The sequence below is a fragment of the Xiphophorus couchianus genome, chromosome 13 (genome assembly GCF_001444195.1).
Source record: "Xiphophorus couchianus chromosome 13, X_couchianus-1.0, whole genome shotgun sequence".
In the NCBI taxonomy this organism is placed as follows: domain Eukaryota; kingdom Metazoa; phylum Chordata; class Actinopteri; order Cyprinodontiformes; family Poeciliidae; genus Xiphophorus; species Xiphophorus couchianus.
The window spans coordinates 4,412,442-4,436,853 of record NC_040240.1 but is presented as its reverse complement, the minus strand read 5'-3'; the positions used below and the strand labels follow the sequence as shown (position 1 = coordinate 4,436,853).

Below are 24,412 nucleotides of genomic sequence, written 5' to 3'. Positions count from 1 at the left end.
CTGCTCCGCTCTTGTCAATCACATCCCAGATGATTTGCATTTTACTCACCCTGCGGTTACAACAAGTGACAAGATGGAGCTGAAAGACGTTAAACAAAAGGTAAAAACAAGAAAAATTACACTACCTCCTTAAATCGTAGTCTAAGAACAAAAACAGTAAAATCTTAAGTAAAATATACCAGGTTTACCTCGGGGTCAGGCCTATAATTAGTTAATTAGTTGTGTCTGGCTCAGACACAGTGCATATGGGCTTAGGCTGGGTCAGATTGATCTAAACACTGGGGCATGCGTTTCTATTCAAATGCATTTAGTCCCATACCTTTAAACCCAGTACACCCAAAAGGCTTCAGAAGTTATTTAATTAGTAAAATTTTTCACTTTCATCGTCCTTCCTCAAAAGAACACTGTTGCATTTGGTGGAGCACATAAAATCCCAGCAAAACACATCTGCGTTTGTGGCTGTGGCAAAATGGAGACAAGTTCACAGGTTGTGGAAACGTTGGCCAGAAACTAGATCTTTGCAGACATTTCTCTCGTATTGCTACGCTTTTTCTAGGAATCCTTGAACAGAACTTATCACCACTGGGTCTGTTTGTCCATGAACCGCAAGAGCGGCTCCCACAATGCTCGCCTGTGTTGCGCTGACAAATGCTCTACGCTTCTCTTAAAATATGGCATGTCAGAGCGTCAGTGCTGACGCCCGGAGAAGTGTTCCTAGAAACAGAGGAGCATTCCACAGGAGCCGCCCGGGGTCAGCGTGCGCTCAGCGCTTCTCTGCGCGCCGTCCTCCCCCTCGAGGGCGGCGGAGCTGCGGCTCGTATATTTACAGTTTAAGACAGCTTAAGCTTCTGCTCGTAAATTTGATTGACAGGAAAAGCTGTGAAGTAAGTAATCAAGGTAACACTGGTTAAATCACTTGAAACGGCCGAAGCCATCAAACCCTCTCATGTAGAAGCTAATGTGATTGGACAATCGTACAAGCACAATGGCTCTGCCGAGACATTTCGGGCGCATAAAGCCTTCAGGCAGAGTAGTACTGGCTTTTAGGTTACCTGCAGTTGGAGTGGAAAACAAAGCGGGAGATGGGAGTAAAAATACACTCTGAGGGTCATGTCTGTGGGTGTATAGTGGCAGTAAAGTGCAAGCTGCAGTGTGGCCTCTGCAGACAGATGGATTGATTGGAACAGTTTGGACCCAGCTTTAGAGAGGTTAGAAAGGGCATTTTTGACTTGGAAGTAGCTGGTTTCAGGATTCAGACTCTGGCAGAAAGGAAGGAAATCGATAAATACAGCTGAGCAGTTCCGACGCAAAGCAGTGGAGGAAATTATAAAACACCCTCCGTTTCGAAACTGAGCACTGTACATTGAGTTAGAAAGTTCATTTCTCTTTGTCAAGATTTATTTTATTATGGATGAAATACTATTCGTCTTACGGTACATCATGTACTGCTTTTATTAGCTTATTTTCCTAAGATAAATAACCTTTTATTGGTTACTGTGAAATAAATAACTAAAATGAACTACTTGGTATTACATTGGTGTTCAAAAGGATACACCGCCATACAAATTTCTTATAGTTTTGCTTTTTTGTCTTAAGTGCCAAAGTGGAAGGTGTTCTTGTTTCTCGTAGATGATTTCCCTCTCATCCAAAAAAAGCTTCTTCACTTCTGAACAGTCTTATGAGACACACTACCAGGACCAATAAAGTCACTAATGGGGTAATTAGGACAAGGGAGTCATTGACTCTACCCTCTATCTAGCTCAATACTTGAGTTGTTGCTTGACAAATCCAAAGCAAACAAAAACACCTGGTCAAACAAACCAGGGCTGCAGGATAGGTGTTAGAAAGATGAAATAACTGGGGCCACCTTTTCTGTTTTAGTGTTGGTTTTTCATGTTTATCAAAAATGTCTTTTATCACTTCTCTCTAAAACCTTCCCTGGAAAAAAAAGTTCCACGTTGTTGTCCTCATACAAGGGTACCATTTTGTATTTTTTTTTTCTACGTTAAAAAACCCCACTGAGGTCTGAGGACTTTTTAAAGTCTTATTATCATCAGCAACAAATACAGATTGTTTTGTTAAATATCAATATTGGCATGAGTGATTTTTGCTAAATCTGCATGTGAGGATCCAAGAACCATCCCACTTAGAGTTTACTGTCATTGAAGAAGTAAAAAGAAAAAGATTAGGCTAAATGTTAGGCACATTGAAGTTTGTTATTGTAATGTGACAAAATGGGGGGGAAGTTACTGAGATGGAAAGCTTAGGGAACTACTGTAGTGTATAAGCATTAACAAAAACACATCATATGTTCCGATTCAGCAATAATGTGTAGATTTTTAAATTAGGGCCAGTGAGAAATTGGACTTTTAAATTAATACTGGAACTTCTTGACCTGTCCTTAAAGAGATATGCCACCCGGAGGAGAGAAGACCTGCCGTCTGTAAGATCAGCACAAGCTATTCAGTCTCAAAACAGGCAGCATTTTCCTTGACCAACGATATTTAACTAAGGCCTAATCCTGATAATGCTGCTATTTAAATGGACTGAATGGCACACATGTGGCCTTGGAAGAGTTAATTAACTGCTAGCATCTGAAGTAGCCAACACACTCGGCGTGGAGTAAACAGCTGCTGCCTGAGCAGAGTTACGCAGGGCGACTCAGAGGTGTTGATGAAAGTGCAAGTGCCACACTGATACGATTACGGAAGATAAGTGAAGAGTGTGGGTTTTTATTTTTCCTGCACAGATTAGGATAGCGCAAGATTTCAAATGACAATGAAAAGAGAAACTGAATCTGGTGATGGTACGTCGACAAAAAGATAAAAACATGTTTTTTCTTATTACTTCAAAACAATCAGTTGGCATTTGAATTAAATTTTCCATGAGTTTGGAGATTACGCTTTAAGTTATGATTCTCTTGGTAACACACAATTGCCAGGTTTGTTATTGACTAAAGATGTACTGTAGAGATAGTGGATCAAATATTTGTCTGGTAACTATCTACAATGAATAAAATATTCTTTTGGAGCTATGTTCTGTAAGTCAATAGCTGAATAGGATATACAAGAATGGGCTCCATGGAGACAGAAGAAACTTGGACTAAAGACCAAAGACAACCTTTTTGGCTGTAGTCAGTCATGAATCAACAAATCAATGTTCAGGATGCAGAAACTTTCAAGATAAAAAAATTTAATCAATCTCTGCAGAAAGGGGTTAACATATGACGAAAAGCATAGTAAAGCAAAACGAAGACGAATTCCCACTCCAGACCGACTATTAGGGGGGCAAATATCAGGGAGTAGTAATCAAATATCCAGATAAAATCATCAGCAGCCATTGTAAGCAGTGGAAAAGCAGATGTTTTGGCAGTTCTCTGATCTGAAGCCTTCAGCTGTGTTGACACAACGCCAAGCAGAAAGTAATTCATGACCATCGAGGGAAGAACAGATGAACTAAATCCTTCTGGCTTCGAAGAAAGTTACCACTGTTAATTAATAATATGGCACAAGCATGTGCGTGTATACTCATAATGTTTTCCAGACATATCTCCATTGGACAGAAGCATAAAGCTGTCCTTTTTCAAAATAAGGAACATTCTGGATCTGCAGAGCCATACCACTGATCTTAACCACTACTGGTTTCCACTTTCCTTCCAAAAGTCAAACCAAAGGCAGAACAATCTCCCAAAAATAATAAAATGCAGCCATTAATAGCCTTGCAGTTCTTGGTTCATGGCCATATTCCATATGCTTTGTGCATGTCGGCTTCAGTTCTCGGTGGTTAGCACTGTTGCCTCACAACTACAGGGCTGCCAATTTAAATCTTGGCTGAAACTTTTCTGTGCAAACATTGCGTGTCCTATCCATTTCCTCCACGTACTCAGTTTCTCCCCATAGTCCGAAAAAACCTTCACATACCAGAACTCCCTCTTCATCATGAACCAAGTTCCAAAAAATTCACCTGATTGTTTCAGCAGTGACAAAGCAGAGACACTTCTACACGGAAGAGGACTGACTTACAACTACCTTACCAGATGAAGTCGCATCCTGAAGCCGCAGAAAAGAACTCTGCAGGACAAACTTAATTTTGACAAAAAAATGTATACATTAGTATTGCGCGAACTCATTCCAACTCTCTTCATACCCAAAGAAAAGTCCTCTTGTGTGTTTACACATGCTTTCTTTGGATAGTCCACGGTTTCCCATCTGAACTCTAGTCTGCCTAATAATAACATGGGTCTTGGGTCATTTGCCAGTCAACTCTAATGTAGTTTCCTTATATTAGGAAAACAAACATACTACTAACTGTACCAAAGAAACCATATTTTGTCCGTACTGCTGTATTTCCATCATATATGGAGACCAATACATTAGTAGCTCACTGACTCACTTATGGCAAGGCATTTTAGCATTTAACAGCTGACCGAGATGTTTAAACCAAGAAGGCACTCTTCTCCTCAGCAAAAAATGATTTTGCCATCTAAAACGTCCTCCTTTTATGGCTTCACATTTACTTCACACCTATCCACAAATACATTCGTTTTACTCAGAACGATGTAGCTATAAGGAAAAACGTTCATTTCAGATACAATTCAAATGAAAAGTTACATAAAGTGCCTATAAACAAGCTCACCGTCTTGGATATTTTACCCTTTTATTGCTTTCACAAATCAACCGTGACTGATATAATTCAGCTTTTCTGACAATAAAATTAAAACCTTGAATGTCAATTTGAAAACTGATATCTGCAAACTAATGGGAATTAAATAAAAATATACACTGTAAAGTAAAATATTCCTTCCATTTATTGATGATGAATTTATTTGAACTGCAGGAGATGTTCAGTGTCTTTTCTCTGATTTGTTTGGCGTGTTCTTTTGTCTTCATGCTGGAATACGGATGAAACAGTGAATGGACCTTCAGACACAGGTGTCTTTATATTTCAATCACTTGAGACAAAGTTACTCCACCTATTCCACTTATTAGAGTCGAGCAAATCTCAATCTCGTTGTAATCTGTTGATGACAATGACAAATAAATCTTATCTTATCTTATTCTAAGACTGAAGACAACAATTGGCTGGACCTCTGTTGGATTAGGTTAGTCACTTTAAAGGAGGTGAAAATTTATTCACTTTTTATGTGCTAAATATTTCTATTTCATCATCATTATTTTGTAAAACTTTGTTTACACTTTGACATTAAATTTTTTTTTTCTTGTTTTTGTCAAAAATAGGGGTTTCTTACAGTCACTACATAGGTTTGTTTTCCTTATTCATTAAAAGTGAAAACAGGTTGCCATACTCACCTGTTACTTATACTGGACAGGTCTTTGTGATAGCGCCCCAAAATGTCTGCCACTGTAACAACCCGACGGTGTCCAGGCAGTTTGGTCCACTTTCAAGGAGCAGTGGGAACGTGAATCAAGTCACAAGAGGTTGTGAAATCTTTCAGCATTCCTGTCTCGTTCCAATCGCCTGTACTAAGCTGGTGTGACAGAACCCTTAGACAAGCCATGTACAGGATGGACATTGCTGTTCTGAATAAACACAAATGCTACATTCTGAAACAAAGGTAAGTAAATGTTTCTCTATCGCTTTTTGTTAGCCACAGACTTAGTTTTTTTTTTTATAGAGTTGGACTCGGGATGTGTTTGTGCGACTGACGACTACACAGAGTCTGGCAGATTACAAACCATCTAAATGAGAGCGTAAACCAGAGACTGTTTCTTAATCCCAGTAACACATTGAGATGGAAAACAGTGATAACAGAAGCAGACAAATAAAAGATTAATCTAATAAGTCTGGGCCACCACACACAGAAGAGCGCGAACAGGCTGAGGTAATCGTTTGTGCGTGTGTGGACGTGTATGTGTCTGTGTGTGTGTGTGTGTGTGTCACGGCCTGACAGGCAGAGAGAGAGAAGCCGTGCAGCACCAAAGCTGCCCTCACCATCTGGCCTTGGCAAAATGAACAGAGTCTCTCCCTGGTCTCTCTCTCTCCCTCTGTCTGTCTGTCTGCCTCTACCTCAGCCATGCGACTGGGGATTTGATACCAATCCACCCAGGGAGATTAAGTGTTTCCATATTCTGGTCATATTCCCCCCACGTTGTTTTGCTTTCGAAAAACACTACTTGTATGCCAACATGTTTACTGGGCGGGTGGGTGGGTACTTGATCGAGTAGCCGAGCAGAGGGAGATTAGACGGGAAATGGAAAGAAAAACACTTTGAATCCGGGTGAAGAGCCAAAACCAGAACCGCATGATGAAGGTGAAAAAGGAGCTCCGCTGCATGTCATGTTGGCAGAAAAAGCAATTGGGAGGAGGCGGGGGGCATAAATATAGAAAATGTATGCAAAGTCAGAACCATACCATTCACATCGACCCCAACTTAAACAAAGACTTATTTATTACAGAGGTCAGGTTTGAAATTATGGCTAGCATTGCTAACTGTAGTCTGCATTTTATCTATGGTCCCCCAATCAGTCGTTAGCAAACATTTTGGAACAAGTACGACCTCATAAAATACTAAGCTTTTCACCTCATTGTAAAACTCTTTAAAAAAAAAAAGAAAAGAAAAAGAATCCGACAAAACAAGTATGGCTTTCTCATGGGGTTTTTTGTTTTTTGCAAAGAATAATCACAAAAAAATAATATTCTTATCTGTGTTTGGAATAAAATTAGTTCCAAGTTGGAAAAAATAACCAAGGCGCTCCCCTGATCTCAGAATTCCAAAAGGAATAATAACTTCAACTTCAAAATCCAATATGGCTGCCGTATGTTTTAGAATCCAGTGACGGCCATTCTACTGCTATTTAGCACGTTTGGCAGTTTGTATCTCAAACATTTGCCACACACTCGTACTTTACGTATACAATCTGTTTTGCAAACATTATCCTTTGGTGTTCGAATTCTGAAAATGCTGAAAAATATAAATTACTATAAACTTGAATGCTAAAAGAAATGAGCAAGGTCACTGAGTACAGTGGACACCTGCCTATTCACGGGTCAGTATTTATGGATTTCTCACCTGAACTTTACTTCCTAGTATAATTTATTTGAAGGAAAAACCACTGTGCTTGAACTTCTTAACAGCTAATTTGTTTATCTTGTAAATTGTTGAATGATACTCGTCTCAGTTTGAGAAGCATGGCACGACTGAATGTAGACCTTTATCTCAACTCTTACACTTTCAAAAGACTCCCAAATACATAACATACACATTAAACCCGAAAAGGATAAAGCAGTGTATTCCTGTTATCAACAAAAATGTTCACTCTTTTCAGACATGTTGTCTTTTAAATAGCTTCTTAGATCTCTGATTCTTCAAATTTTTTAACACCTCCTTATTTTTAATCCCTCACTATTCATTTGACTAAGTAAGACTATCCAGCCTGAAGAGTGTTGTTGTCAGCAAAATGTGATCAGGAAAAAAGATGGGATTTTTGAGCTTGATCAACTGCGCACAGATCAGGGTGGATCAAGTTGAAAACCATCCAAACAATTTCTAAGTGCTTCTCTAGTAGTAATGTTTCTTCAGGTCAAAGTTCAGGGTTACGGTCAACAACATCAGCAATTTGAATGAATATGGAAGCTGATACATTTATTTTTTTAATCTGGAAGCCTAAATATGTACTAAACCAAATCTGTAATGCTAAATCAGACTTTCAACCCGTAAAAAGATGTATGTATATACAGTATATTTCCACATTAGGGGATTTTTTTCATCTCTGCATTCTTGTGAGGTCATTTCAAAGTGAATAAAGCACACACACTCTAAATCACTTGACAAGAGTGTAAATCCACAGAGCTCTAAGAGGCTTTACTAGGAAAGATCACCTCTGCCCCCACCCAACGGTATCTGCTTTCCCCCCCTTCTCCGCTTTACTTGTTTGTTGTTCTGTCAGATTCAGAGAAATTGGAAACAGCGTCAGGCAGTGTGAAGTGATTGTCGGTCAGTCTCGCAGAAGTCAGTCCTGGGCCATGTGCCTTTGGTAAACGGTGACACATAAAAACAGCACAGCTGCACCATCTGTACCTCTACTCGGTATGAAAACACATACACACGTACGCAAACAGGAGGCTGCGCTCCGCTGTCTCCCGTGTAAACTGGGGTTAACATTCACTCACATGTTCTCCAGTGTGCTAAATAATGCAGCTAACATAACTCAGGTTTTAACCTCCTGCTCACCTTCAATCCTTAAAAATACACAAGTTTGTAATTTTGCCCATATTGAGACATTTCATTGACTTCTACTCAATTTAGTAACTCCATTTACACATAATCCACATATATTCCCAAATCCTAAGCCTTGCTAGTCTATTCCTAACACTAATCTTAAAGGTACAGCATGTAACTTTTTTACGTATTTGTTAAAACTCTCACTTTGTCATGACGTTATGAGAGAAATAATCTATGGGTGATTGGGGGGGGATCGAGCCCCTCACAGTCAGGAGGAGGGTCTTACCGCTGTTGATCATTCTTGTGTATGGGCAGCTCACAGCATCTCCCTTTCTCTTGGCTACGCTGCTACAAGTTCACCATGACGTAGCCTATCATGAACTCAGGTTTGTTAGCATGGCCAATGATGATGGTGGATAAACAATTTTATGTAACGGTAACTTGTTTCTCTGCCATTAGTACATTCAGCAACGCATACATAAGACTGATCGACAGCGCTAAGACTCTCCTCCTGGCTCTGATTGGTTGTTTTTGACCAATTTTGCATAGTTGCATGATAGGTGTGTGCAAATACGGATGGTCCGGGACCACTTGACCACATGTCGACCGTCCAGTTTCGGATGAAGTATGTGGGAGACTAACTCACATACTCTCATACAGTACTTGTGAGTATGTGAGTTAGTCTCCCACTAACTCACATACTATGATAGTATGTATGATGGAGATATTATCTCTCCATCATACAAAAATGATGGAGAGAAAATACCAGAAGAGGTCACATTAACGAGTCCAAACACTTCTCAATCCAACCTCTCCAGCAAAGGATGAAGAATTAATCTGATGTCATGGAACACTGTTAGATCTCCTATGGAATGTGGTTACTTATTCCGAAAAATTAAAAATTAAAAAACTGAAATGATGGTAAAAAAGCAGATTGGGAGGCATAAGGGAAAAGACATATAGAAATTCATAAAATAAATAAATAAAAAACAGTAACACGCACTATAAACAGTTGAAGTATATGTGTTTGTTTCCAACAGCCTTTCAAGCTCCATATTTAATAAGAATCCTCATCAACAAATTGTACATTTAGACGCAGTCATTTTCAGTGCTTCTACACATCGAGACAGATCTTCTATTTAATTGCCTCCAGTCGGTAACTGCAAGCAGAATGAACTTGGAAATTGGCTTGGTATTGAAATTGGACTACTTCAGCTAGATCAAGTTGGAAATTTTTAAAAAATCCAACATTTTTCCAATCAGTAAATTTGTCATACTTTATGGGGTATGATGCTTGCTTGGACAACATGGACTAATAAGTTGTAGTCATTTTGATTATTATGGCACATGAGATGACCTATTGTGTAGGCGCTGAGCAGAGAAATTCATATGCTACTGCGCCTCTATGTTTTGATGGATGTCTTTTTAATTTAAATTCATCGTTTACATTTACCAACTCGTGTTTATGGAAACACACTGCATAGGGTGGGCGGAGAAGGTGTCACACTGCTAGCATAAATCTGTAGGCTGCTAAACATTTATTGCTACAAACCTAATAACGCTGGGCTGAGAATGATCATGGATCTATGTAGTTTACAAGCTGGATAATAAGAGTGAATGCAGTGACTGTAAACACATTTACTGGATAACATAGCCATTAGTCTGGTGCAGATCAACAACGGTACACCTTTTTCCTGTTAATGTTGCATATGGGTTAGCGTGCCCCTTCATTCCTTCCTATCCAAATGTCAAGCAAGTTGGACTTGACGTGAAGTCAAGTCCAAATTAAATCATACTCTTGGTAGATTTAAGCTTACAATAATCTTCAACATTTTTTCGCGTATTTCTTTTGACTGATAATACCAAAGAGTTATTAGCTGTAATATCAAGGAGTGTGGTGTAAATGCAAAACGACCGGCAAACATACAGATGATGCAAACTCTAAAAACAAACGCAACAGAAAAACGACGCCAAAACAAAAGTGCAATCATGGAAAACAGAAGCAAAGAACTACAATCAGGAAAGCTAATGCAATCCAAAAGTGCCACAACCACAGACAAAATGCTGCAATCACAGATAATACAAGCACAAGAGAACAACTGCAAATATGAAAAGCTGCACACAAAACAGAAGCACTCCTGATTTTTCCCAACACTTTTCTTAAACCTTGCAATGCAGAGTTCAACTAAATAGATGTTTTAGTTTTTGAAACATCTGCATGAATCGCATCTGGATCAAATCTTAAATATTTCACCTGATCAAACCTGAAATGTATAGAAACCTTAAGACTCAATTCAAGATTTACGAAACTTTCATTCCATTGATGAAAACACAAATAATTCTATTCTGCATTAGGACCACTTCAGATTAAAAGTATGGAGAAAACTGCAATATCTGGATGGCTTAACCCTGGTATGGAGCATTTTAAATTATATGTTTCTTAAACTAAGTTTGTGATTAGATTCTTTCTGTATATGGTCAAAATGTCACTTGGTCTCAGTTGTGCATCATTGAATCTTAAGAGATCAATGTGGAGATATACCTTTGAACACAGTATAGACCTCACAGTCAGGGTCAATGACTGAACTGTAGAAAGATCTCAATTTCCAAAGAGAAACTATAAAATGCCTTTAGCTGCTTTGGCGAGGCAAAAGGGAGACAGAGAGAAAATAGCAATTGATGAAAGAAATTTGGTCTACACTGAGGCAATTATCAGCAGGGAAGCCTAACAGAGCAGGAGAAGAAAACTATACGGTCAGGTGCTCGAGTGTCCTGCAAAGTCCCTTCATCGACCCTGGAAAGGGATCAATAACTTGCAGTGCATACAGGTGGCTAGTCCAAGTAATCTCACTTGTAGCTCTGCACGTCAGGCTTGCAGAAGAAAAAGAAACAGTTTTACACACGGGCTGCAATCGCTCAGCCCACACCAGATGACCAACTGTTTAGTGGCCGCTTGCTGGCCAGTCTCTGGTTCAGAGATCACAGTACGGCCTGCAGATACTGAAGTGACTCACCGTGTATTGCGTTCACACGTGTGTGCAAACAGAAGATGATTCAAACAACTACTCCGTCTGGCTGGACAGGAGAGGATAAGATAAGACAAAAATCGGACGGGGAATAAAACAACACACACACACATCACACCACAAAAGAAATGAAAGCAATAAATGCTTTAAAGAGTTGTTTCTGTGTTCCTGAGTTTGGGTTCTGTGGTTACTCAGATGTTTTATTTATTTTTTTGTACATGTACTGTACGTTCACAGCTGCAGGTCCGTTTCCAGCCGACAATTTTTGCTCATTATTTGAAATTTCCCTTAATTACTTTTAAGTATGTTCTCATGGTTTTTAAAACAAAATGAAAACATTATCTTATAAAAAGGAAAATATTTTGCATTAATCGTAACAAAATCCAACACAAACAGACAAAAAATGTATTTAATGTACCTCTAGTTTCTATTTTCAATTCCAGATTAAGCTGCTCCGTCTTTGTGTGTTCTGTTGGTCTGAGTGGGTTGGATTTTTTCAGAACCGCTGCGGGGTAATGCTTAAAAGAACAGTATTAGGAGTTTTTTCTAGCCACATAATGTAATTTTACAGCACAATCAAGTAACTGTGTTACCTTCAGTTACTCTAAAAATATTAAAATATGACTGCAAAAAAATTTTTACTTCGTAAGTTAACGCCTTGAAATTGGGCACTTTAAGACCCTCCTCCTCTGACACTCCACTTTCAAGAAATCATCATAACATCACAACTCTATTAACACAGCTAAATGGTTGCTGTGTTATATTTGAGAAATTAAAAGATTTCTCAAATATGCTAGAAAGAATTAAGGCAACACTCCAGGTATTGTTTTTGATGAGGGAATAACATTATAACATGATGTAGTTTAAAAAGTACTTTTTAAATAATCATTTTCCTTTAAAAAAACTGGAACTTGACGTAAATCTGAATGTAAACATTTACTCACAGTGGACATGATTAAACTACTAGATATATAATTCAATAGATATGTTTCATGATTGTGTAATGATGAATTCAGTTCATAGAACACTGTACAACACTCCTCTCCATTGGGAGAGAAGGACTCAGAAATTAAAAAAATAAATAAATCATAGTAGAATTTTCCAGTCTTTGATTCACTAGTCTACATATTGTGGTTTTCATGGTTGTCTCAATTTAGAATGGTCCTGATGCCAAAGAGTAAAAAGAAAGGCTAATTTTTTGTGTCTATTTAAAACTGGAAGAGACTTGTTTAAAAAGGAAAGCTTAGTACTTTGAGCTAATGTAGAACAGATTCTCTTAATAATAGAGTGAAGTAGCCCCTTTAAGGCACGTTTCCACCACAGCAACGTTTTCCAGGAAACAAAGTTGTTTTCTGGGGCCATTATGATCTCCAGGGGTTATCGCTGCATTTACCTAAGTAAAAATAAAATAACAGGGTAGAATGCCTCCACCTCAAAAGTTTCTCGCATCAAAAGTGAAAGAATACGAACATCCAATTTGGTAAAATGCATTTAGCACTTGTCACAGGGTCATTTTTTCCTCGGGGTTTGTAGCAACACTAGAAAAGTTAACTGTAGCTGTCGTGACAGAACTGTAGGTCACACTTTTATTGTGAAAATTACTTTTTTTGAGGTTGCTCTGATGGCTAGGTAGTCACGGCAATCTTACAGCTTTTACAATCAATTCATTTACGATCTATCACTGTTTACTTCGTCGCACTTTGTTACGAAAAAAACAGGCTTGTCTCTTAGTAACCAGTTAACAAAAATGTTGTTATTGTTCACAAAATGTAAGTTTTCTTCTGCTCTATTGAAATACTACTTATCTTAAACTACTTAACAAGAATTGTGCAGTTGGTGAATTTTGCAGGAAGTGAAAATGTTTTCTTTGTCATTGGTGGTAAATATATTCTAAAACAGACATTCAACACAAAAGTAAAAATATGATTTTTACTTCGTGGCAGTTCGTTACCAGAAAACTCATGTCTTAACACTAAATTGATAACACGATTACCCTCAATGCTGCCACACAAAAAATTTCATATGTGTCAATGCCAAAATAAATGAGTGCTGTTGGTAAGCAAAGTATTTCCTAATCTATCACATCAATGCAACATGGCAACTCAAGAACTACTTCCTTTTTACTTCAAAACAAAAGTCTTAAACCTTTATAAAAGTCACCCACCAATATACTGATGATGAACTGGAAAATGCTTTGAAGGACAGGCTTCACTTTGACGAATAATATCTTGGCGTTTTAATTTAGCTCTTTTAATTATGCCTTTGAATACTTATATATAGTATTATGTGCTGCTGGTAATGATTTCTAAAAGTAAGTGTAGTTAAATGTACCTTTTAAATGTCATGATCTTAGAGGTACAAAGTTCCAGAGAAGAATTTGACAAGGTAGCTACTATAACAGACCAGGGTCTGGATTAGAGATAGCCATTATTAGCTAGATTATTTAGTAACATACGGTAAGTTTTCCTTTGTGCTATTCGTTTTAGGACCTTTGGAGTGTTGAAAATATTTACCTCCTTACAACAATCAAGGTCTTGTTTTTGAAATGTTTTTGAGTGAATTGTCTCAAAAAGGTGCGAGAGCAGCAGAGCTTATTCCTACATTTATCTACAATTGTTCTTTTGCTGGGTGCAAAACAAACTGCCCCTAGGGGACAATACAGTTTATCTTATTTTATTTAATCTCATCAACTTTGGTTTCCCAATGATCAACTTTCTCACAAAAGGACCTCATTTTGTGGGAGTTGGTGGAGACTGTGGGTCTGAGGGAGAAAAGCTGAGATTAATTTGAACTAAAGATTTTATTATAAGAGTTTCAAAATGTTTTATATGTTTGCTGGAAGAAGAATACCGCCTGGTAAAAGAAGCCCTGGATAAGAAATAATATGTGTTACCTGGTATGCCAGTCACGTTTTCTTTCAACTTAAGTGCATGTCCTTTGTAATCTATTGACCAAACAGCCTCCTGATACCAGTACTGAGCTGAAGCCAACTGTTCACCAATCAGACCTGTCAGGAAATTGACAACATGTGGAGACATTGGTTAACTCTATGAAGTTTAATGCCAGGAAGTCTGACTTCCCAATCTATATGCACTGAGTTCTTAGTTACCCCTCTCTAGGTAACCAAACAAAACTCTCTGCTCAAGATCCTCAAGCAGAATCCAGGGTTCGTTTAAAGTCCAAGTCCATCAACTAACTACTTTGTATACCCCCATAGTACACTCCAATGAGCACAGTTCTTCTAAAACAGCTGCAGAATCAGCAGGTGTTTTTACTGCTACACTACAATCCCTTTAGTCCATAAAGACATGTGACCTCTCCTTTTCTATTGTTCGGTTTGTCTTTTCTGATTACATTCATGAGACAAAGCTCATGAAAGTTTCAAAACTTTCATATTTGACCCAATCACTACAAGGATCCAATCCAAGTGAGATGTGTCACCCAATGCATTCAGAGCCAACATTGTCTATTACCTCTGCATCAACTTCACTCAGTTTGGCCAATAGAAAGGTTTTTGTCATGTCATTGATGTGGTTCAGCCCTCCAGGAAGTTCTGCTTTCACCTTTCATGCCTGAATCCTGACTGAACCCAAGAGAAAATTCTGTTGCATCTCTTCAACTTGCTCTCAAACCTGATGAACATTAGAATAGCCAGAATTGCTTGCAACTAGGAAAAGAAAGGAAGGATGCCAAGCTCAATGTAATAATGTCACATGGAGGAGCACAAACTAATCCAATGCAAGTACAACAATGGTAAGAGGTGGCACACTCTGTGACTTTTTAGGATGCAAGTTCTTCCCATAAGGGAGGAGACAGATGGACGATTCTCAAAAAGACCAAAGGCATACACATTCACACGCATACACACAAGCACCACAAAGTCCAAAGACTAGCAATGAAGTTTAATTGAGGCTGATTGTATTCTCGCCGCAGACTTGTCTTTGTCCCTAAGCTCTGTCTAAATATTGAAGCAGATCGTGGTGAAAAGAGCCGGCTGTCCCGAGGATTCAACCCAATCTGCATATTCATCACAATTAATTAGGATTCCTCTCTCTGCCATCATTTTTTTATCTTTCCTGCTTTATTTCTCGAGAGGCAACAACAAGACAATGGTGGGGCGGTGATCGGAATCAGTTATTAGGAGGATGTGGGGTGCGGGCAGACGTATGCAAACACACAAATTCGTTCCTCATCTTGAGCTAGAGGATGATTCTGTCTGCATCAGATATGATGATGAGTGTGTCACAGGCAAATCTCTGTGTTGATTCAAACTTCCAGCGCTTTCTCTCACTTTGTCTCTTCCCTCTTTTGTCTGGGCCGACTCTGCATCACGCCTCCGCCAGCGTGACAGAGAGCGGCTATTGTGTGGCGAGACGCACAAACCAACCGCCACTCAACGGCCTTTTCTCGCAAGGCTAACTCTTTTAATTGCTCTAAGAGAAAGACGGGAGGAAAGAGAAGGTTTGGAGGCCTAGGGGTGAGAAAGAAGTGAAAGTGAAAGTTCTCCATTATCGAACGGCACAATGAACACTTCAGGCACTAAAAGAAGCAAAACCTGGTTAGTTTCTGTGTACACAATAATCTATGTGGAAGAAGACTGAGTAGTCTGCATACACAGAGAGGTTTAAACTGGTTTCTCTGGATCCTTGGTGCACAAATGATCCATTGGCTGCAAAGATTATAGTGCAACTCAAACATTAACTACACACAGATGCCACAATGTTTAATACATAAACAGCTAATCAATCACAAGCAAATAGCAACAATAACTCTATGTATGTCACTTCATCAAGATGGATGTAGACTTCAAAGTTAGGAATAAATAAATATTTAGACTTTAAATAGTGACTCAACAGTCCCTTAATCGGGTAAATCTGTTTAATTGATTGTTAAAGCAAATGTTGCCAGATGCTTATTTAAGAATCAAGCATCAAAATAGGCAGTGAAATGGGATTTAAGTTACTTTCAACATAGCATGTTTGTTGCTGCCAGATGGGCTAGTGTGAGGATTTTAGGAAACTGCTAACCTGCTGGGATTGTCATGCTCAAACATACAGTATCTCAAAGGATAAAGAAGTCAGATGAGAATGAGCAGTCTGGTTACGAATGATAGAAAGGCAACAGTATATTAAATAACAGCTTGTTACAACCAAAGTATGCAGAATACCATATTGGAAAACACAACAAACATTGAGGTTAGATGGTTGGACAAGCAGAAGACCAAACAGGGTGCCATTCTGGTTAGCTGAGAACAGGAAACTGAGGATATAATTTGTGCAGGCTCACCAACATTGGACAAATTGTTGTAAAATTGTCCTGGTCTGGCAGCTCTCGATTTCAGATAATAGTTATAGAAAGTGTAAAACATGGATCAATCCTGCTGTTTTTAGGGTTTAGGGTGATAGTGGTGGCATAACGCCATATATTCTATTATATTTTCTTGGCCCGTGAACACCAACTGAGCATCCTTCAAACACCATTTCCCTACCTGAGTATCTATACTTTCATGACTACAATGTACCAATCTTCTGATGGATTCTTACAGCAGGAAAATGCACCATGTTACAAAGCTCAAATCATCTCAAAGTCGTCAAACATGGTTATGAGCTCACTAAACTCCAAAGGTCTCTTCGGTCACCAGGTCTCAATCAAATTCAGCATCTTTATATTATGTTGGAAGTTGTCAGATCACAAAATAATGTCAATGTGGACAAACAATTCTGAGAATTATTTCTGAAACCTTGTTGAACCTACTCCAGTAACAATTAGGAAGCTCTGAAGGTAAAGAGCTGTTAAAAATGGCACTGGCAGCTATATTTATAAAATTTATAAAAATACAAGCATAATATGGCATTTTCAAACAGTGAACGTGCACTAAAATCAGTCAGAAACAAAAATTCTAACTGGAATACAATTAGACCCTACCTTTTCTGCTTACGGCTGGATTCTGAATGGCTATTGGATCGTCAAGGTCAAATCTGGCCAAAACAGGTAAATCTGAACCCCTTAAAGCCCAAACTCCCTCTCTGATCTTTATTTTATTGTTCCTTATTTTCCAAAATCTCAGTGCATTATCTTAAGGTGCATCCATACAACTACTGGTATCAAAATGTGTCCTTTTACAAAAAGGGATTCACAATCATTTTTTAAAAATGGACCAAAACTTCCAGCAAACATAAACGGCAACAAGACAAATTATAGACGCTGTGACATTTGATCAGTGTAGACAGCTGTACTTCATAATAACCTATACAAAGGTCAACAAAACCCCAGGACTAAAATGACAAGGAACCACAAAGCATTTTGAGCCTAAATGAAACAGAGAAATCCCAGCATGATTTTGACTTGTTTACCTCTGAAAAGGTTTTCATTTCTTCATGTTCTGTCTACCATGTGAAAGAACCAAGAATCCTTGTCACAACAACCCCTATAATGAGTAGACTGATGAATACCAGTAGGTTTTGTTTATCACTGCCTTTACACCTCATTATACCAAAAGGAGAGAAAAGCACCTTGTAATGTTACCCATTAAAGCTTTTTATTGTAACAGCAAGAAGTCGGCAACTTACTAGCGCACAACTAATTTCTGAAGCCATTTCTTTCGCATTAAAATCTCCCACTTTGTTTTCTATGCAAATAAATGACTATCAACTTTGTATTCAACTGGCGTGGATTGAACGCTTAGTTTTGCAAGTATCTCCACACTTTTTCAACGTATGTTAAAGCTTAAGTTTGTGCAATCTAAATGGCATTCAGATTGCTCTTCCAGTAGGGTTCTGAAAACCACATTAGAATGTATTTCTCTCTCCTAGATTCACATGTAGCAATAGGGTTGCCATGTGAAGAACTAATTTGCCAGTAAGAGCAAGCTGTATGGGGTTCAGCATACAGTATTTGACATTTAAGAAACCTGGCAATTACATCTCATGCAGAGTAATCCCAGTGTAAGCAATAAACCAGGAGTGAACAAGGTGCCCTTAGGTACCTTTAAAAACCACTGCTGGAGACTGGGACATTATAGTGTTGTAAATATCTTTAGTTTATTGGCTTGGATGACCATCTAATTACGGGCCTTCCAGACGTGTTTATTTGTCACTCCTGTAAAATAATCGCAAATACCTACTAGTAATCCTTTTAGTTGTTGTGTTGCGTCCGTTGACCTAAGCACCTTAAAGGACAACCAGCGTGCCCTGGGAAATTCTTTTATGCCGTGTTTTTTATGTTACGACCCCAAACGTCAACATATCACATTGGGATTTTATGCGAGAGACCAACTCAGAGAGGCACATGGTGTTTTTCCAGAGTAGCTCAGGCTCATTCAGATTAGATGGAAACATCTGTGGACTGCTGTGAAGTCTTCTGATATTTTCATTGGTCTATCACAGAAAATCACAGCAAGCTACATTGTGGTTTGTGGCTGAATATGATTAAGGGATATGGTTGTGTTTGTTTGTTTACTAAGATCCCCATTAGCCATTGTCGTAACAATAGCTACTATTCCTGGGGTCTACATCATAAAAAAGATTTATTATAAAAACAGTTAATATAACACAAGTAAAATATCATATTGATTCATTAATGTACAATAATAACACTTTATGTAATAAGATAATTAAGCAGGGCTCTTTTAAAAGCATTTGTTACATTTCAAACAGGTGATGGAAGTGAGTTTCTCTAAAAATAAGTCCGTTGTTCAGAATTCCTCTTGCATGGTGGAAGGGTAAAACGACCTTTAAAGCATGCTTCACATTAAAATTGTGTAAAGCTTGGCTGAATAAAAGTGGATTTGCTGTTGCCAAGATGATTTGTAAAGATCGCCCACATGAATATTGTTCTTTCTTTTTACTGATCAACTGTGGCTCTAAGGTAGAGTAGTCGTCTTGCGATCAGAAGGTTGTAGGTTCGCTTCCACATGTCGATGTGCTTCTGGGCAAGGCACTTAACCCCAAATTGCCTACCGATCTGCGTATCGGTGTATAAATGTGTTTGTGAGTGCGACTGGGTGAATGTGACTCTAGTGTAAAGCGCTTTGAGTGGTCAAAATGACTGGAAAAGCACTATATAAGTTCAGTCCATTTACCATTTACTGATGTCACTTTCACAGTAAAGTGCTTTGGTCACCTCAGTTGGTTGTTATTAAGAACTACATCAATAAATCATTCAAATCAATCAATTTTATCTTGACTTATGAGCACAGAATCAATCTTTTCAAACTATTAATGCTTGGGATGTGTGATCCCATTCATTCAAGATTGTCATTCATATAGATTTTGCCAGATCTATATGTCTTTTTTTCCCTCATATGCTGTATTTTAAAATGATATTTTCATCCATATTCAAACACTGGTGTCTTTGTTAACATTTCTTGCTTTGGTTTTTGTTGGTAATGATTTTACTGCGCGGCACCCTGGGGCAATGAAAGCGAGGCAGTCAGACGCACGTTGCACAAAGTTACCTTTCGAGGAGAGCAAAGAGGTCCTGACACAAGTATCGCATTTCCAGATTTTCTACAATTATGGGCCTACAGGCGGCCTCGCCTCCTGCAGGGTAGGAACGATAAAGACACTCCAGTGGGACAATGAGAATATGGTCCAATCAGTTGAAGATACTGTACGCCATGTGGACACACAGGCACATCTTACCCAAGTTTAATACCACTGCTGTCACATCTTCAGTGTCGAGAGTGGCTAAAGTGGTCCTTATGTGCGTTTTTGCACAGCAGGAAGCTAAAAGTCTCCGAAGTGTCAAGTCTCAGCAATTCCACTAGATTTCTTTAGCTTTTAGAGGTACTTGGGTGTTCCTTTGTTGAATGCAGCAACAGTTTTACAACTGATTGAGCTAGATTATGCAACTCTTTTAGGCTTTTAACTGAATATGCGCCTATAAATGTATATTTCTGCCTGTCCAACCTTTTGCACTTCAGCAGACTTCTTGCACTCTGAAGGGCATTCAGATGCCACGCCATTACTGCAAATGAATGGCAGCCGTGCGACCGCAGCGATGCAGACGTGTATGTCCACGTTCCATCTGTCAGAGAACTGTGCTACAGGAGACCGCTAGGGCTAAAAGTCAGCCAGCTGACAACTTTGAAGCATGGGCCAAATAAAATCACCTCTGTGCTGTTTCTAATCTTATTTAATGATGTCCCTGTAGGCTAGCGGCCCAGTGCCTCCGCTACTGTCATTACTGTGCCACGTTTCCCCCTCTTTTAACACACGATATGACAGGTTGAATGCGTCGTGCCTTTACAACCCCTACAAAAGCATTGTTGTTAAGCAGATCTGCCACACAACGACATTTAGCTGGACTTTAGATTTTGTAGAAATGTCTGTTTTAGTGGTTCCTGAAGTGCAACGAAACTATAAAATTATTTTAATCTTCAACTTCAAATTTCTTCCAGTGCCAACCTCTGTTGTCCACCACCTTTCATTCAGAGGTATTAAAGTACGGGGTTGCTTTAAAATATACACAATGATTTTAAGTTTAAATTTGCAAAAATGTTTTGAAAACGCTGTATAATTTACCTTCAGCTTTACAGCTATGCCTTAATTTTTGTTAGTCTATCACATAAAAAAAATCACAGCACAATCAATCAGAAAATGTGAAAAAGTTTACAAACCCCATAATAAACAAAATGTCTGCGTACTGCTTAACAGAACATATCATTTCCAACAGCTGCACTGCAAATTTAGCATTTTATTTAATTGCTCGTCAGGTCGGCAAATAAAACATGCAGCAACACAGACCAGATGATTCAGCTGCTGTAAAGCAACCCGGATGTGGCGCACTCTGACTGAGTTTTACAGTAAGATGCTGCAAGTCAAACATGACCAAAGCAGAGACCACATTTTGCCACCGGGAGCAACAAACTGGGGCCGAGCTGCGGTGATGTGGTCGGTGCCCGACCCAGGAGTGGAAGCAATAAAATCCAGTTATGTCTCTCATCCACAACAAACTGTGGTCGGGGTTTACCACATTTTTGCTTAAATTTCAAATAGTTCCCCATTTATGTCATTAACTGGAAACACGAGACTGCGAGGAATTAATTCGGCCAATTATGCCTCAGTTGTTTGTTTTGAGGTTTTAAATTCTCAAAAGGCAATATTTTTCACAACCACGTTTTAAGTTTATGTTCAGTGCAACACCAGCTGTGTTTCCACTGACCATGAAATTGTGTAATTTGACATTTCCAAAATAAATTTGCTTAATGGAAATGTGTCATTTTTTAAAAAAAATACTCGTTTTTCGATAAAAATAGCTTTGCGCTAGGATGAGGTGGTTTTTTGCCCGTATTGAAATTGGTTCATTTCGCTAAACTGCAATGGAAACACTTTTTCCGCATCACACAAATCGCATGATCAACAGCCTAAGACGACAACAGGAAGTAGTTGCAGGATTATTCTCTGAAGAAACTTATCCACGTGTGATTTCAATTGCATTTCTTATTTAATGGAAACACAGCTGTTGCGAAATTATTTTTTTCTACATTAGTTTAATATTGACAAGGTTTTGTGAACATTTATAATGGAAACACAACTACTGAGGTTTCAGGTTATCAAAGTTCCAAAAACTACCAGAACACAGCAGGAAGGCCGTGGCATTCCACTGGCAAAGGAGCTGGTTGCCATGGAAAGGCGTTAACTTTCAGAGTGACCAAAGAGGTTTGTGGGAAAAACACGCAAAGGTTCAGTGAGCAGCATCAACCAAAAGAAATGTTGCCTGACCCAGGAAAACTTTATAGTCTTGCTTTAATACAGTGTTAGCCTGGAGATTGTCTTCCTCTGCGATATCACTCAATTCTCATCATCCTGAAGTTCTCCACAAGGAATTTCTCCCATTGAGCTCAATTTCTCAAGATGCATTTTATCCGGGCCATTCAACAAACAGAAGTTGTTAAGAACGATGATGCCAAGTTTCTGCACCGTTTTTGACTGGTGGTTTGCCTATGGTTGTAGTTTGGCAATGGCCGCAGAGGAAGTGAACATACACATTAAGGCCATGTTGGCCACGTTTCCAAATATTGATCAATTAAAGTCAGAGCAAGAGGAATGCCTGAGACAATTTATTTCTGAAGAAAATGTTGTGGTTCTACTACAATAGACGAGGGTCCAGACTTTCTGTACAAAGCAAAGCGTAGAAAAAACAGCTGATTTTTATCCGCTAATGCTATGGTGAAGTAACTGCCTAGGGACAGATCTCTTGCTCAAGTTTAGATACAAGTGCCGCCAGTGCTTCAAAAGAGAAAATGGGTCAGGTGGCAGTGTTGAAGAATTATGTCGGCATTGTGGTGGGTAATGTGCAGGAGCACTGACCTGGTCAATGGTTTAAGATGGTGCCTCTGTGACGTCGAAAAATAGAAAACTCCTAGTATGGATGATCCTGAGCTGGAAAAGTTTTCTTTTTTGGCCAGGTTTTGCCGTCTTAGCTAAAAACTGATCTGCCTGAAGAGCTTACAGACAGGTTTGGTTCACAAATAATCACTGGGTAGCTGTTTCTACAAAAGTTAGGGAGCTTCATTGTAAGACATCGCTACAGACTGGTTGGTCTAAGCAGCTTGAAGAGTCCATCTGAGGTTTTGAATGAATATTCCTAAAAATAAGACTGTACCTGTATTTTCAGTGCAGATTTTTGCCATATGCAGACTTCCAGGAAACAAATGGACTGACTGAATTCAGTTTGTATTCACAAACAAACTGACCGTAGCTCAGTTTGTTTGTGAGTAGCCAAGGAATACAGAGTAGCCAGTATTCCTTGGCTACTCTGTTGTTTGGCGTTATCAGACTGGATAATTGGTGTGTTAAGAGTCACACAGGGGCCCTTTTAGTGTGTGGAAGAACCACAAACAACCACAACAGCCTGGCACCACTTCCTCATCTTAGTCACCAGCTTGGTCACACACTGCTGTGGGATAGCAAGCAACAAGCTTGGAAGATTGGTAGTCCAGGCACCTAATATGGTTGGGTTGGTGACCAGCAGCAGCCCCAAGATGATCCTAGACGTGTTGAATGGGGTTGAGGTCAGGACTGCAGTTGATGCCTTTCTCTCCGCCCCATAAATCTGGAGGTATTCTGGAACAATGCATCATGATAGTGAGCGCAGATATGTTGGAGAACAGAGTTCAGACACAGATTGTAGAGAAATGGAGTTGCCACTGGTTGCAAAATCATCTCAAAATCAATATCTCTACAGTGAGATTGCCTCCAATGATGACATGTCTCTCCTCTAGTGAGACTTAAAGCCAGTCCACACCATCACACTGCCTCCACCAGAACATTTGACTTCTCGGTGCAGCAATAGGCACATTGTCCTCCACAGCGTAATCATGTTATTCAGTTATGACAGGCAGAAACTGGGCTCATTTCTAAACGTACCGTTCCTCCAGATGTTCAGGAACTAGTGCACATGTCCAACGCCAAACAAAATGGATCTGATGTTGAAGAGCCTCATAACCACCCTATAAGGAATACTTTTTGGACGTGTTGGTTTGATTCTAATTGTTTAGGGTAATGTTGCTCCTGCGAATCTATACTCCACAGCCTCGGCTTATGCTGACAAGATTAACCTATTTAAAATGAAAACCAAATTTATGAGGACTGGAGAATCAACTCTAATCATTTATTTTACATTCTGAACCACAGAAAATGTGCAACTATGCAGCAGCAAGGAGTTTTAGCTAAAATTCTAATTTGTTTTACTTTTGATTACCCATTACCAAATAAATCCTCAGCAAGCTTTGTGGAAAAGCTCAACAAGCGCAAAAACCAAAACTCTACGTCTGGATGACTCAAAACAACCTTCTGTTTTTCCAGCTGATGCATAATCCACAATATATTAGCTGCATCTGCCGTAGTCGCATTCTATTAACTCTACTCAAATTGCACAGTCATTACACATATTTTAACTAACTCCATCTCCTTGTGGCACACTCGAAGGCAAATGATTTCAGTTCTAATAAAACAATCTTTTGCCAGCAGAACACCAGCCTGAAAGTGCAGCTGCTTCTCTTTCCACCCCTGCACACTGAACACCAGTCACTCGGTTCCAGCTTTGCAGTCCTCTTCCAGTAAAAAGAACTGGTGCTACTTGCCGCTTTCCAGTTCGCACACACACACACGCATGCAAACAGTGTCAAACAACAACACATTTTGGCTGCCAGGAAGGGGTCAAGTTAATGGCTGACTTTGCAGCTCTCTGGCAGAAGGCG

At 39.1% G+C, this 24,412-nt stretch overlaps 1 long non-coding RNA gene across 1 annotated transcript; it reads right to left on the bottom strand.

The window, feature by feature from the left end:
• Positions 1-4,411: 4,411 nt before the first annotated feature.
• On the bottom strand, positions 4,412-8,716 carry LOC114155402 (uncharacterized). Its single transcript, XR_003597734.1, has 3 exons — positions 8,668-8,716; positions 8,030-8,032; positions 4,412-4,421 (listed from the first exon to the last, which is right to left on the bottom strand). It is a non-coding gene; the product is annotated as an uncharacterized LOC114155402 (long non-coding RNA).
• Between the last annotated feature and the right edge of the window lie 15,696 nt (positions 8,717-24,412).